Below are 16,963 nucleotides of genomic sequence, written 5' to 3'. Positions count from 1 at the left end.
TCCTTCTGATGGTTAATCCAGAAGCTAGATGAACCATTAGCAATGGCTCTAAGCTGAGGACAAGTTAATGTGGGACCTGAAATGGATATTTTCCCCATGCAATTATAGTTTAATAGCTGGATGCTTTTCCCTTTGGATCCCCAAAGAGAGCAGCGGGATCTTTCAGTACTGGAAACACCCTTTGTGGATGCCCTCTCCCTTCTGCCCAGATTTTATTATATTTATACACAATACATGTATCACGTCATCTCTCTGTTTTGTCTTCAAGCATTACTGATTCAAGTGTTCATTAAGAGGTCACCATATGCCAGGTAGTGACGTTCACTGAGTTAAACCTGACATTAACCCTCTGTACCTAAGGGCCATCTAACTAGAGCTTGGATAATAAAACGTTTGAACAAATGAGTCAGGATGATATTATAGAGAGATAAAAGCTGGGAAGGGCATTATAAAAGGGAATGGGATAGAGTGACTGAGATGAAGACTGGCCACTCAGATGGGGTACATGGAGGAGGCATCCCTAAAAACTTGGCATTTGAAGGTGAGTCCAAGTGAAGTGAAAGACCCCACAGGTGAAGAGTCAGGAACTGTGTGCCTGGTAGAGATAAAGGTAAGTATCATGGCCCAGCAGAAAGGAAAATTTGTAGTGGTCAATGGATAGAAAGAAAACAGCTGTGTGTTGGGCCAACTAAACCAGGAAGCAATGGCAGAGATAAATTGAAAGGTAAACTGGGGCAGATTAGGGGCCAACAAGTTATGTCCCACAGGCAAAATCTTTCCCCTTGCCACCTGTGCCTGGTGAACAAAGGTTTTATAGATGGACACTTGCAGTTGATATGCTGATGGATAATATTAACTTTGAGCTCCAATTACACAGAAAGTTACGGCCTATGTCCCACCAAAGAATTTAATTCCTGTTTTTATTAGTTATATATTATAAAATTATGCATTTATATTGTGATAAAAATATTAGATAACAAAGTTGTTACTTTCATATTTTGAATTTTGACAAAAACTTTAACACAATATTCCAACTATTGTGGGAACACATTTTTTTCTTCTTTGAATCATCCTAAGATTCTTTTCTTAGCTATACCAGGTCCCATTTTTTCTAATAGCAAACATACTCATTGTATGTCCATGCAGGATACTGTTAACAGGATATAATACACAGAAGAATAGCCTCTCGGGAGACAGATGATGCTAAGATTATGAAGTTGCTATTTCTAGCTCTTTGTTTTCTCTCAGTTCTCTTAATATAGTTTCCAAAACTACATATAGATACCTCCCATTGGATATGCCTACCCCTGTAAATGGTTTCACCATCTCCTCACACCTAGGACCAACTCGGGGCTCCTTTCACTCTCACCAGCCCCTTACCTAAAGACCTCACCAGGTGTACTCTCTTCCTTTCCATTAGTGCAGACACTTCCAGAGTGCTGTCACCCCATGTGGCCCCTTCCTGCGCATCTGTGTGGTGTCCTTGTCTATCATTCCTCTTCACTGTAGTCCTTATTCCACATCTAGAGAACTGGCAGTTACGTTGTGTGTTTAGGATATGTTCTCTCTCCTTTCCTGAAACTGGGCTTCTTTCTCTTCCTAAAATGATTGCTTCCCCAGGCCTTGTGGGCAGTGAATGTCCCAGGCATTTTTAGGGCCCAAGTCTTCAGTCTTCCTCCCAGCTTACACCACACAGAATGGGCTCTGTCCTCTACTAATCAGTCCATCAATACCTCTGCTAATGTCCTCAATGTGCAGTCTACTGATACCTGTATTAGAATTATCCAGAATGTTTACACCTGAGCCCTGTGTTACAAAAACTGAATCAGACCATGGGAACGGAAGCCCAGAATCCAGCTTTTATCATAAATACAGCCTAAAACTTGCAAACCATTTTTGTTAGATTTCAAAAACATAATGTATAGTTTCTGAACCTCCACAGAAAATTAAATATAAGTACATACAGACATGCATACGTGTATGTACATACACATTTAGAGGAATAATAGTAAGCAAAGAAAAGCAATAAAAAGTATCTAATATTTTATTTAATGCATATTTATTGAGCATGTATTATTCTTATATGGGCACTGTTTTACATGTTTGGAATAGAAAGGCAGAAAAATACACAAAAATCTCCATCTGTGGAAAGTGATAGACAATCAATCATTAAATAAATGTATGAATTTATAGAGTTTTTAAAAAGTGATAAATAACATTAAAAAAAACAAAGTAGGGAAGCAGAATAAGTAGTACCTGTGTTGGGAGTGGGGCTACAAGTTAAAGTGTGAATGTCTTTTTTTTTCCTTGTCAGTTTTTGTTTTTCTTCTTTTAATTTCTGTGTTCTTTGACAGTTCTCATTATCCATCTACTGTACTTATTTATTTAATTTTAGTATATATATAACTCTATTACTACCATATGTCTATGAGAAACAAATTTACAAAGCAAAACCCAGCATTTTACAGCATTTCTTCCTTGTCATCAGCTTTATCGCGTCCAGTCTCAATTGTTTTTCAGTTACTTAAGTGAATTCTTTCCTTTCTTCAACAAGTTTATCCTTCATTTGTTGTATTGGGTTCCTTTATTATTGTTTGTGCTCCATGTTTGGTTCCCCTCACATTCTGGCTGATCTTATTTAAATGGTTGATCAAATTTTTGCTTCCATAGGTTTTTCAATATTTTTCTCATTGCCAAGGTCCTAAGAGTCAAAATGATATGATAAGGTGTACTCAGAGAAGTGTCTTCCTTCCTCATTCCTGCTACCCATTCCCATTCTCCATTTTCCCCATTCTTTGCCATCTTAGCTCATGGAGGTAACCAAACTATTTAGCTTCTTGTTTAATCCACCCTGTTTTTCTTTTGCACGAATGAGCAGATGCATGTAGATTTCCTGTTGTCCCTGATTCTTACGTGAGAGAGAATACAATGCAGGTAATTTTCTGCACTTTGTTATTTTCACATGGCAGTGTGTTCTGATAGAAATCCTCCTCTTCACAGCACACTGCACTTCTTTTTGTGGATGCATCATTGCTGACCGACCTACTTTCCTGTAGGTTAGTATTCAGTCATTTCCAAATTTTCGCAATTACAAACAAAGCCACAGTGAATAACCCATGCATATGTGTTTCCATATTGCTGAGAACATACTCCAGGGTAGATTTCTAAAAGTGCAAAAAGTACATACATGTGTACTTTTGTTAGATATTTGCCAATTCCCCTCCTGAGGGTTGCACTCACAGGCATTCTCACCAGCAGTCTGTGAGAGTTTCTGTCTTCCCACAGCTGCACCAACAGATGGTATTGCCACAATATCCAATTTTTACCAATCTTACATGTGATGAATTCTATGCCAGTGTTTAAGTTTTAGTTCTGTAATTTTGAGTGATTGACTCATTAGCTGTTCAGTTTTTTGACAGTACTGGCTTTGAACTCAGGGCTTCACATTTGCTATGCAGGAGCTCTACCACATGAGCTATTCTGCCAGCCTTTCTTTTGTGTTAGTTATGTTTGAGATAAGATCTTGCCTTAAGCTCAGGCCCATTTGAGCTTACTCCTTCTATTGGTGACAGACACACATCACTATGCCGAGCTATTGGTTGAAATGGGGTCTCAAGAGCTTTCTGCCAGGGCTGGCCTTGAACCACCCAAGTAGCTCGGATTATAGCTGTCATGAGCCAGCATGCCTGGCTGATTCTTCATTTTTTTTTAAGGACCATTTTTCTATGAACCATTTTTATATCATGTGTGTGTGTGTGAATTTCTTTTTTTTTTCTCATTTTTAAAATAAGGTTTTTGGCCTTTTGTGCCTTAATTTTAAGAGTTCTTTATATGTTGGTGACATATATATGAAACTCAATTAACACTTTGATTGTGGTATATGTTGTACATATTTTCTCCTGGTTTTCAGTTGTACTTTGACTTCCATGTAGCTTTTTTTAAAAAAGGAGTAGCCATCACTAATCCTTTCTTGAACTGTCTTTGGATTTGAAATCATACTTGGAAAGACTGTCTCTCACTATGGTGAAAGTGGAGTGTACTCATGTTTTCTTCTTGTACTTTTATAGGGTCAGGTCGATTAGTACATCTAGATCCCCAAATCTATTTGGAGTCTGTTCTTAAGTGTGTTGTGAAATACAGATCCATTTTTTTTCCAGTTGTCCTACCACCATTTGTAGAAATGTCTTTCTTTACACTTTTCAAAAAGTACTGGGACTATTTCTGGGCTTGCTTTTCTATTTCACTGGTGTATTTATTTATCCACATACCAATACCACTCTGGTTTAATTATAGAAGATTTCTTTATGTTTTAAGCTCTGTTAGATCTCTCTGGGTTTTTTTTAATTATCTTTTCCTGAATGGTTTTCTATACTTGTTTTTTACATGTAGTTTAGTGTTAATTTGTGTAACTGGAATATCATTCACAAATGAGAAATGGGTCAAAGTTTAGAAGGAGAAAAAGAAGAATGGGAAAAATGATGAGCAGAAAAGAAAAACCTCCCTCCCCAAAATTCTTATAATCCAGAAAGGACCCCTTCTCATCTGCCAGTGTAGACTGATGACTGGACACCTATCCTACACCCAGGCGTTGTAGCAGTCACTAAGAATGGAGAGTGAAGCCAACCAACAGCATTGTTGACCATGAAGTTGTGGACACAAGTCTAGGCATCATTAAACACAATTTTTCTTCTTGCCATGAGTTTCCAGAAAAGATAATAGAGAATTTTAAAATAAAGTGGGAAAGTCCACTGGGTCTCATGCTGGCTCCATTTGGATGACTCATATATCTGAGTCAGTCTTGACATACTCTTCCTCTTACATCATCACTGCTTTCTGTATACTACTTTCACAAGTCTCTCAAATCCTCCCACCTCTTTCTGGCTTTCTGTCACTCTTCTCATCCAGGTGTACAAGCCAATAAATCTTTATTTGGATGATTGCATTCAGGTCCTAAGTTCTCTCACTCCCTCTTTTTATTTTCTCCTTGAAGCCAGAACCATCTTTATGTTCAGGAATCAAACCATATCTCTCCCTCACTTCACACTCCTCAATGGCTTTTGAGTATGCTTTTTCTTTTTCTTTTGCATTCAACTCAGAGCCTTTCAGTTGCTAGGCAAGCACTCTAACACTGAGCGACACCTCCAGTACTCTTTGCTTTATTTTATAGATAGGTTCTTGCTTTTTGCCTGGGCTGTCTGTTGGTGCAATCTTCCTATCTCTGCTTCCTGTGTATCTGGGATTATAGGCATGCATCACCATGCTTGGCTATTCATGGGATAATGTCCAAGCTCCCCATGGTGGTTTATGAGGCTCTGCATGATCTGGCCTCTGCCATGAAGTGCTGTCACTCCTTTGTCACTATGCTAGTGTGAGCACTGGCTGACACTTCTTGACAGAGACTTTTCCTGTGCTCCCATCCTCCATTGAGCTCTCTATTCAGCATGCTCACTAACTTCTTCCTCCTTGACATCTCCTGTAACAACCCTGGCCTTCATCCATTGAAGGAAGGAAGGAAGGAAGGAAGAAAGGAAAGAAGGGGGCAATGAACTCCAAACTGAATTTTTCCAACATGTCAGCACAATGTCATCAGTATTTTGGGTAATAGCATTGATGGAGTAGTTACTGTGGAAGACAGAATAAAGTTTACTTACTTGCAGATAGACTCATTTAGATTTATGAATTTAAAATGTATACCTTTTTATACAGTCTTCTATAATTACTGTGGTTTGGATTACAACTTGCCATTCGAGATTTTTATTTCAAGCACTCAAATAACAAAAGGCGACCATTTCTTACATTATCTCCGGCACTGCCAGGTGTTCTTTCATCATCAAATTGTTCAAGAAAACACACAAAACATATGCTTTCCATTGTTCCCTGCATAATCCACAGCTATAGAAATGCAGGATGCTTACACTCTCAGCAGAAATGAGTGAGCATGAAATATTCATGAGCTCAGTGTTTGTGATTATTAAGTAAAGGCCAATTCTGGTTGAGTCTGTCATATTTTAAGAAATATGTAGTTATTTATTAAACAACTGAATATTTGCTATATGATAGATCTCATTAAAATAGAAGCTGAGACAGATTCCCCAAGAGGTATATTGAAGACTCTTGAAAACAAACGACAGAAAACTCTTAGTAAATATAAATATACTCAGGAATCAGCACAGCCCTCAATTATCAGCGTCAATGTTTCACAAAGGCATCCACCATCATGTTTATCTTAACTTCCAGTGGAGAAGTAGAGCAAAGGCTTTGGACTTTGGAGACAACCAGAGGTGAAGTGAGGTTGTCTTTTCCCACTTATTAGTCTTACGACATTGGACAAGTAAGTACCTTGCTTTGGTTCAGTTTTCCTTTCCTGATCTGCAAAATGGAAGCAGCCATCGAACAGGCTGTCTGGGATGATAGCCAGCGGCTCTGAGGTGATGCAATACCAAAAACCAAGGGGGGGCAACTCCTACCACATGCTGAGGTCAGACCTAGAGGAAATAGAGTCTGGATTTGGAATTTGAAGAGCTGAAATTCAAGATGACTGACTCAGTTTCTTCTTATCTTGGAAACTTTGAGTAAATCACTGGATCTCACACTCCTAATTTACAAAATGAGGTAAATAGTTGCTCTGTTTGTATAAATTTAGTGATATCTTGCATATGAAAATATTTTATGCAGTGTGATAATATTTTTTAAATGGCAGATTTAGTGTGTTTAACTCTTTTATTTAACAAATGTTTTGTAAGCCCTTCTACTTTTATTGCTGCAAGAAGAGAGATGCATCAGAAGTCCTGTTTTAGCAGGTTCTCTCCCCATCACTCCTTCAGTCATAGGGTGATAATCTTTTGGATGCTTAAAAAGCAGTAAATTTACTATTATGCTTTGATAAATTGATATCACCAATATGGGCACACACCCTAAGTATAAAGATATGTAGTGAAATACTGAAATTTTGAAATATTGTTTATAGTAGCAAAGTAGAGAAAAACTGAGACATCATTAACAATGCACAGGATAAATTAATATGATGCATCTGTGCATAGGATTATTTTGCAACTGTTAAAAATAATGAGGCACACCCTAATGAGAGATAGCATCTTCACGCTGGGGGGATTCTGCATTGTGGTTTGGGCACAGGGTCTAGACTGCTTTAAATCACACTCCACTTCCTGCTGAGTCACTCTGTGCAAGTGACTTCACAGCTCTGGGTCTCCCTTTCTGAGGCTCCTCAACAGAGTGATACAAACATCTCTTCAAGGGAACACTGTATGGACTATGTGAAAAGAATTTAGAAGAGTGTCAGGTTAAGAAGACATACTGCAAGTAGATATGTCTGTTGTCGTCATCGTTATTGCTGTTGCAGTTATTATTACTATTACTCAGAACTGTCTCAAATACTTGTCAATAAGTAGAAAACAGGTATGAGTTTCTACATGCTGCTATCTATGTAAAAAAGTATGTGTTCAAGGAAGGCAAATGTATGTTTGAAGGTACAACATGCATTTCTGGAAGAATTTTGAAGAAACCCACTGTGCTGTAAACTCTTTGGAGGGAAAATAGAAAATGGAATGACTTGGAAGGAAGATAGGAAGAATGATCCCTGATTTGAAAGACATTTAGTCTATTTGAGACAGTGGTCATATACACATACCATCTAAATAATAATAAAACCAAGCTGAAGAAAATAAATATACAAACCATATTTGTGCTGTAATTTTATATTGTTGGCATCTCTCTTTTCAGAGTCATCTTGATGGGTATAGAGTTTGTCTTTGTGTGTGTGTGTGTGTGTGTGTGTGTGTGTGTAACTGTGTGTATATGTATGTGTGGTTGTGTGTGTGAGTGTGTATGTATGTGTGGTTGTGTGTGTGAGTGTGTATGTGTGACTGTGTGTATGCATGTGTGTATGTGTGTGTGTGTGAAGTTGGCACTTCAGTCCTCCAGGGTTCATTTTCTTTAAGGTAAAGCAGGGTAAAAAATAATCTAAATACTGCTTTGATCATGAGCAAAACCTTGAATAAGTTTAGTGATTAAATATCCCAGGATCAATTAGGAAGCACACATCATGGAGAATGGACTCTCCCACAGCTCACAGTCTGAGGCTCTTCAACACTCACATGGCTGACTGTAGGAGACCCCAGAGAGGTGACTGAAATAGGGTCAACTGGAGTCTGTCTCAACAAATTTACAAATGAGCTTTATTAAAAGTAGTTGTTTCTTTCAGGCCTCTGGTGCTATTAAAACTAAGGGGAAAAAAATAAAAGAATCGAAGCCACCCTTTCTACCCTCTTTCCATATTACATCAATTTATGCAAATTGTTTTTTATAAATCACTGCAGAGTCACTTAAGCATTTTATTTAATCAGTGTGGGCGAAGCCTCAAGGTTCCCAGCTTTTGTGTTTGTGCTGTGAGAAGGAAGCTTCTTAGTGCTATGTGGCTTTCAAAAGTTATTTGGAAAAGGTTTTCCAGGAAGAACTGTCGGCAGCACACAATCTAGAGCCAGAGACCTTGTCCTTGAGACAGGAGTCTGGACACATTTGTCACTACTGGAACCAGCAAGATAGAAGATCCTGATGGGCTCTGTCTTAAAGCACCACAACTCACCTAGACAGATGCTGCATCAAGGGTCTTTTGACCTTGGGGGCATAAGGCACAGCATCTGCTTTCCAGGGAAATGCAAGTGACAACAGGTCCCTCTCTTCAGGGTTCACAGTAAAGGCAATAGGCCCTTCTCTTCTGTGGGGATACATGTCAGGCACCTGCTGTGCCCAGGATTCAGGAGGCCTTTCCCTCTTGCTCTTCCAATATGCAAACAGAGAGCTGGGTTCTCATTGTGGCTCTGCTTCTTCCTAGGCATATGGCCCTGAGCACACTTGTAACCTCTCTAGGTCACGGTTTTCAAATCTGCAGAGTGGGACTAAGTGAATTCATTCAAATAACATGGTTGGCATTTACTTTTTTAGGTCTTGCACATTTAAAGTGCTTCTAGGAAATCATTACAGAGGAACAAAAGAAACACAGATGAAGAGCCCCCTTCTAGAACTGTGATGGAATATTCTTCCCCATCTTCCTGCTGTTGGGAGCAAATAAATTATTTGATAATAACCTTATTTTAAGAGTGACATTAATGGGATATTTCTCCTAAGGTTGTTGATAAAAATGAGATATCCCTTCAAGGATTATCAAGCACTCCTCATAAGGTTATGAGAATTTGAAAGGACATCCTCCTACAAAAATATGTTGTGTGTGACTTAATCCAGAAAATGAATTATAACTGTCCGCAGAATCTGTTGGAATAGGCACCTCCCCACCAAGACGTTGTCCCTCTCAGCCTGCATTTCATCTTCTTGGTCTTCTTGGGGAAGCCTCTTGGTTGCTTAAAATCCTCTAACTGTATGCTTTCAGAAATCCTGACATCTGCCTGTAACATCGCCACATCTGTGATTTTATGTTAAATTTGGTAATTATTTAATTAATTTATGCATGTCCTATGGGAACTTGAGCTCTATCAGGACAGGGGTATTGGCTTTTTATTACTATTCTTTCTCTCTTTTTTTTCTCAAGGGCATTCATTACCCAAAGAAATACCTGAAAATTTATACACTCATGTTTTTAATGAATAAGTGACTTTTGAATAATGAATTCTCTCTCTCCCTTTCTTGCTCATTCTTTGAATTTCACTATAGAAAACCAAAACATGTATTTTTCTTCCTTATCCAAGCCAGGACCTGATAAATCCATAGCTTCTCTACAAGATAGCTGTGAGTCAGTTGTGGGATGATACCACAAAACTTGGATTCTTTGGGTTTGTGCTGGCATTTCTCTACCTATAGTTATTACCTGACCTGGCTGGGACTCTGAGCTCCTCCTACATCATTTGTGTTGTTAGCCATATTTTGAATATGTTCAACTTCATGCCTGGGTTTTGATGGCCTTAATATGCTTACTAAAGGGTCTTATGGAGAAATTGTCTTCCAAATTCTTTGGGTGCCCCCTGAACACTCTTCTTGGCTGGTACACTAACCATACAGTGCATTCAGCAATAATTACCTCTGAAATCCTAAAACCACATACTGTTTTAGCACCTGGGAGGGATTTAGCTGAATGCCCATATTAGCTTGAATCTCAGACTGAAGAAAAAAGAAACACCTGCTTTGACATTTTAACAGCATTTGTGTGGATCCTCAGACACACTCTGCGGGCCGTAGCCAGGCCCAATTCAACTTTGCTACCTGGCATTCTGCATTTCTTTGCGCTGTGAGTTATTGTCCTCCACAGGAGTTACCCACATTTGATTTTCATTGTCATTCCAAACAGCATTTTCATTTTGGATTTTTGGAAGCCCAAGGTTGTGTCAGAGAATAAAATCAAATTCACACAAGGTCAAACATTCAGGACAACTAAGGCAGGCATGAATGTGAAATCGTTAACAAAAGGGCAACCTTTAAAGGTTTATGTAAACACAAGGAGGCAAATGCAGATGCGGACAGGCTAAAGGACTGCCTGGCCAAACCACCTATCACCTTAAAGCACATGGGGGCACACACTAGGCACTCAGTGGTGTTTGAAAGATTCTGTACAAGGACCAACTGTCCTGCTTAGTGTGGAATACATAATTTTCAGTGCTATCATTGGAAAAGTCCTGGGAAAACCAGGATAAGTTGGCCTCCTTAGATTAGCATAGTCTGACTTTGGGATTTTCTGATAATTCACTCGTCCAAGGAGCACTGTGTGATGATCAAGGTCTTGGAGAGGACCATCTTCCTTCCCTCCTCCTCTTTCTAGCCACACAAGTTCAAAGCACAAGCTTGCATTGTGTCCCTGGTGGACAATCACTTCCAGGTGGAAAGGATGAGCAAGGGAAGAGACATTTCCTTTTGATATATCCAACACATCCTTCCTTTTCTTTTATTCCCTTTTCAGGCAAAGCAATCTAGACCCAGACATCTAAGAGCTTTTAAAATATCATTTCAAAGGCAGGGCTGATTCTCTGAAAAGCCATCAAATGCACTGTCCGACAGTGGTTCCTGCCCAGCAAATGAACAAGCTGTCTATGACCCGTCAAATACAATGCCATCAGGGTTATTGGAAATGTACAGATTCAGCCACAGAAGTGGCAGAAATGTTACTGTAAGTGGGAAACCCTGCAGCCTAGGACACAGGTCCCAAGTATATTTATTATTCTTGCAATTAGGAAAATCTTGAGCTATCAGAGAGAAAAGAAACACTGTGGAGAACAAAGAAGTGAAATCAGAGTATAGAAGGTCAGGTAACTGTTGCTACCTTTATAATCTGGAAGAAAAAGAAAAGATGACCTGAAGATGGGAAAGGAAAACCTGATCAGAGTTCAGAAACCCCTCCAGGACATCAGCAAAATGAAGGAGAGACTCCTACATATGAGACAATACAGACAGTGGTGCCTGAAGCTAACCAAGGAAAGTTCTGAACTGGATATCACAGAGTTACTGTTCAGTTAGGAAAAAATAAATCCCAGGATCAAATTATACATACTGGTGGCCCACTCACTGTAGGCATTCAAAGCAAAGAGTAAGCTCCACATGAGGCTGGACAGGAGCCTGGGGCTCTTCTAAAAAGCAAACCAGGTTTCTGAGGTGCCACCACCTCTGGATGCACCTCTACCTCTATTTTCTTTCTTCTCCTTTTCCGTGGTACTGGTGTTTGAACTCAGGACCTCACGCTTGCTAGGCAGACACTCTACCACTTGAGTCACTCCACCAGTCCTCTGTTTTCTTTTTGGTTGGGCCTAACAGAAGCACTATATAAACTGGAAAAGCCAGACTGGGCTAAAATGGAGGGATATCATCTTTCAGAAAATCCCTACCTTGCTCTGGCAATGAACATTAAATCAGAGGGCCACTTGAAGAAAGGCCAGCAAGACCCACACAGCAACAACAAATTAAACCAGCGCCTTTGAATGCTCTTGGGGAATAGCCATATAAACTAAGGTGCATTGTACACACCAAATTCTTGTGTCTTAGCAGATGTAGTTATAATTTAAGGCTGTTTTAGGATATCTGGCGAATCCTGGGTAGGGCAAGTATGTGAACATCTTTACCAAGTGTTTCATTGTGTCCAGGCTGCTAGGCTTTGGGGGAATACTCTGACACATGCATATGCAGGATTTAACAGATATGTATTGAATGCCTACTATACACATCAAAGTCATTTAAGCACTTGGGGACAGCAGTGAATAAAGTAGATAAAATTTTTTTTACCAAATTTATATTCTGATTGGTAAGATAGGTTTTTAAAAATATCTATTTCTCTATATAGCATACATTTTATATAAGCACTACAGAGAAAAACATAAGGCAAGCTAAATAACATTTATCAAATGATATTAAACAATATTTTAAACAGTTTGCTCAGGCAAAATTTCCCTGGGAGGGATCAAGTCATAGCATAGATATCATGATACGTAACAATGGTCTCAGAGGAAAGAAACAGCCAGAATGAAGGCCTGTGCTTGTCATGGCCAGTGGGCTACTGGGAGACCACAGATGTCATAGAAACTTGGGCCAATATGCTGTCCACGGAGTGGGCAGAGTGATATATATAAAGATACATAGATAGATAGATAGATATAGAGAGATAGGTAGAGATAGAGAGATAGATAGAGATAGAGATGTCATATATACATGACACACATTTTGAAGGTAAAGTTGATATACCATTATTCTCTTTCCTTCTTTCCATCCTTCCTCCCTCCTTTTTTTCCTCCCTCTCTCCCTTCATCTTATTTCCTTCCCTCTCTCTTTCTCTGAAAATGAGTCTTACCACTTAGCCTAGGCTGGCCTTGAACTCATGATTTTCATGCCTTCACCTCCCAAGTACTTGGACAGAGGGTATGTACCATCATGCCCAACGACTTTTATTTCTAACATGGAAACCCCATACATTTGAGTCTCTTTTTGTGCGAACATTTGTGACAGACTCTTCTCTCCTCACCTGTCTTTAGAAGATTTTTCCTTTTCACAAGGAAATCTTTGTAGGTTTGTGTGGATGCAGACAAATAAACCCATTTAGCACAAAAGCTAGCCCTAAAGTATATTAGTCACTTTTTCCAAAGGGGAAAAATTAAATAACATCTCACTGCATAATAAATGAATCTAGAGGGAGTGAAGGAAGCCTCATTTGGAGGCAAGAAAAACAGCACAAAGATACATGACAATATTGAATAGCCGAGAGAAACGACTGAGCTCAGCACAAAGTCCGTTGCCCTCCATCACTTCGGAGTTTGCAAGCTGCTTTTCTCATTTCTTCATGACAGATGAAGTTTTATAAAATGTATTTACTTTAATGGTTCCCTTTGACTTTGGTTCTAAGTCACTTTCTTCCAACTTTGTATTTCTCTTAGACTCCACTAAACCATCACTTAGCCCAAAAAAGAAAGAGGGAAGAACAGTTAATGATAAAATCCAGATTCCCAAGATGGTATCACTGTAAATTAGCTGTTTTGGATTCAGCCAAAGAGGAGAGAAGCAGAAATGGAGAAGGCCTGTGCTCTGTGTCTTCTACTGTTTTTTGTACCTACCTTTGTCATCTGGATGAATCACAACTGTTGTGATTCACAGCCTACAGAAAAGTTACTAAAAAAATGTCCTCTCATGGAAGAAATTGATTATTCATACATTGCTGCTCTTCATTTTGTGTGTGGTATTGGGGCTTGAACTCAGGGCCTACACCTTCAGCCACCCCACCAGCCCTTTTATTTAATGTGATGGGTTTTTCAACATAGAGTCTCATGAACATGAACTATTTGCTGGTACTGGCTTCAATTTGTGATCCTCCTGATGTCTGCCTCCTGAGTAGCTAGGATTACAGGTGAGCGCCACTGGCACCAGGCACATGGCTGTTCTTAAGTAATCTCTTGTGATGGTTAGTTGATACACTAACTTGGGGATGTCCACATAGCTGGTAAACTCTAATTTCTGAGTGTAACTGGGAAGTTATTTCTGGGAGGGATTAGCATTAGAATCGGAGTAAGTAAATTTTAAAACAACAAAGAGTCATTCCACTGCTTTTCTTTAAACAATAATGCTCATTATCAAGAAATAAACTATGAAAAACAAGAAATAAAATATGAAAAAAATCTATGAAAAAAAAAAAAAATGTGAAAACATCTCTGTAGCCAGCCATCCAGAAAGACCACAAGTGACATTACATAAACACCATTCTCAATGTCACCCTCTAAGTCTGCATGGTTAGATTGATGAATGAGTTCATGAGCAATGGGTCCAAGAGGGAAAGAGAACGATTCTAAGGAGCTTCCATTATAGATGATTTTTAGGCACAAAGCCCTCCAAATTGTTATATTTAATAGTGGAAATAAGCAGAAAATACAGTTCTTTAAATGAAAATACATAGTTCCTCTCAATCTCCCTAAAATTTAGAAAAATATTTGACATGTCTAATAGCCTGTAGTCACTTTAACCTATAGTTTTGCTTTAATCAGCAAATAGGATTCTAATATTTCTTTTGGTTCTCTTTTCCGTCTTCTAATTTGTTATTAATTCATATTTTTGCTCTTCGGATTTTGATGTACATACTCTATACATAATTTTTTGTAGCTGTGGGTCATTAATTTTCCATTTTTCTTTGACTCAACACACAGAGAGAGACTTACACCCAGTATTCTCCATCAGTCAGTCCTTTTGCCTCAATCTGAAGTTCTTTATTCTGATCACAATCTAGAATGGTTTGACTGTGTTGCCAGGTAGTTTTGGCCCAAAGGCATGCCTGGGCATTGAGAAAGTTGCCCCATTTCCTTTATAACTGAATATCTTCATTGTGGGTTAGGTGCCTTGCCTGCATCTTCTTCCACAACACTGTGATCTTCTCAATTTTCTTCTGAGCAATATCCTCTTGCTTTACCACTCCCCTTGGCTTCTTGCTGACTCTGGCCTTCTGGTTGCTTCTGGAACTGACTGATTCTGAAACATGCCTTCTTTAAAAGTAGAATTTGCTATGTTCATTCACAGTTTATGTCTTATTGTGGCTAAATCGTAAAGTTATTCATTCCACAAGTGTTTATGGAGTGCATACTACATGTCACCCACACAACTAAGTACTGGTCATACAAAGAAAGGAGGACCATGTCCAGGTCCTCAGTGAGATATCACCTCCTACAGGGGCACAGTCAAGTAAAAAGAAAAGTGTGATATAAAGAGTGCTGTGTTATCATTCCCTGGTAAATGGATGGAATTGGAGAACATCATTCTGAGTGAGGTTAGCCTGGCCCAAAAGACCAAAAATCGTATGTTCTCCCTCATATGTGGACATTAGATCAAGGGCAAACACAACAAGGGGATTGGACTATGAGCACATGATAAAGTGAGAGCACACAAGGGAGGGGTGAGGATAGGTAAGACACCTAAAAAACTAGCTAGCATTTGTTGCCCATAATGCAGAGAAACTAAAGCAGATACCTTAAAAGCAACTGAGGCCAATAGGAAAAGGGGACCAGTAACTAGAGAAAAGGTTAGATCAAAAAGAATTAACCTAGAAGGTAACACCCACGCACAGGAAATCAATGTGAGTCAATGCCCTGTATAGCTATCCTTATCTCAACCAGCAAAACCCCTTGTTCCTTCCTACTATTGCTTATACTCTCTCTACAACAAAATTAGAGATAAGGGCAAAATAGTTTCTGCTGGGTATTGAGGGGGGGGAGCGGGAGGGGGTGGAGTGGGTGGTAAGGGAGGGGGTGGGGGCGGGGGGAGAAATGAACCAAGCCTTGTATGCACATATGAATAATAAAAGAAAAATGAAAAAAAAAAAGAGTGCTGTGTTGTAGGGCTGACACAGAGATATCTGCACAGTGCTGGAAGAACACAGAGTTTAGTTTGCATTTTTCTTACCTATTAGTGTCTCACATAGAAAAAGAAAAAAAGGCTGGTGGAGGCTAGGGGAATTTTATTGCTATCAAGCAAATCAAATGTCCCTCAAAGGATTCCTCAAACTTGAAACCATTGAAATTCGGAAATAAATGGATTTTTGATTCTAGGGGTAGTCAGTGTATTGTTAGGTGCTTAGTAGCACGCTGGCTTTTACCCCTAGATGACAGTAGCACCCTAAATGTCCCTCAGGAGGTACAAATCACACCAGATGAGAATATCTCCTTTGGCTTTTCCCCATTCAGTAGTTGGTTAGCTGTTGACTTATTGTATATGGCTTTCTTGAGCTGAGATATCCTCCTTCTCCACTGACTTTGTTCAGAGTTTTTACCAGGAAGTGATGTTCAGTTTTTATCAACTGTCTTTTTTGCATGATTGGGATGATCATAGGCTCAATTTCTCTTTTGGATCTCCTTATTTTTTGTTAATTACTTTATAAAGTGGAGACATCTGGTGGTGAGTTCTTTCTGTCTCTTTCACTTACATATTCACATCTCATTATCCCTTTGAAAGGTTAGGAGTGTAAGATTAATGAGCTTATTATCTTTAAGCCTCCATTGTCCCCTCACTCTGGATCATGATGTCTGGGTGACTCTGTGCCTGTGTCTGAATAACATTGTTCTAAGTCGGTAGTAAGGGTCCAATTTTCTGGTTATCATGAGTGCGGTTTGCCAAGTCACCACCACAAGAGTCATATCTATAATTTTGAGTAATTGAACATACTGTGATGTATAAAGATATCTTTATCCTATTTCCTTGGTTAAACACAACCCAGCTGATATTTTTAATGACACACTACAGGGAATTCATTGGTCAAAAAAGTAATGGGCATCTCAGCAATAGCTAACGCTTAATGGATGACTCCAACCCAAGTGTTCACATTCTAGACACTGACAAAACAATTATAGCAAAAATATAGTCTGTGATGTTGTGTCTTAAAATGTTGAATTGATGGTTGTGCATTGTGACTCAAACCTGTGATTCTAGCTACTCAGGAGGTGGAGATCAGGGGGATCATAGTTTGAGGCTGTTCTGGGAAAAAAGTTAG

The 16,963-nt window shown here is 39.1% G+C and overlaps 1 long non-coding RNA gene across 5 annotated transcripts in view; it reads left to right on the top strand.

The window, feature by feature from the left end:
* Positions 1-382: 382 nt before the first annotated feature.
* LOC141423433 (uncharacterized) overlaps positions 383-16,963 on the top strand; it is a 79,528-nt gene continuing 62,947 nt past the window's right edge. For 4 of the 5 annotated variants that reach the window (XR_012448320.1, XR_012448318.1, XR_012448316.1 and 1 more), the window contains exon 1: positions 383-541. This is a non-coding gene — a long non-coding RNA (uncharacterized lncRNA). Of the gene's footprint in view, positions 611-16,963 lie in introns of all 5 variants that reach the window. The other variant, XR_012448319.1, reaches the window with a different exon arrangement.

The sequence above is a fragment of the Castor canadensis genome, chromosome 5 (genome assembly GCF_047511655.1).
Source record: "Castor canadensis chromosome 5, mCasCan1.hap1v2, whole genome shotgun sequence".
Taxonomy (NCBI): Eukaryota; Metazoa; Chordata; class Mammalia; order Rodentia; family Castoridae; genus Castor; species Castor canadensis.
The sequence above is the reverse complement of the archived record's forward strand: the minus strand, read 5'-3'. Positions and strand labels throughout refer to the sequence as shown.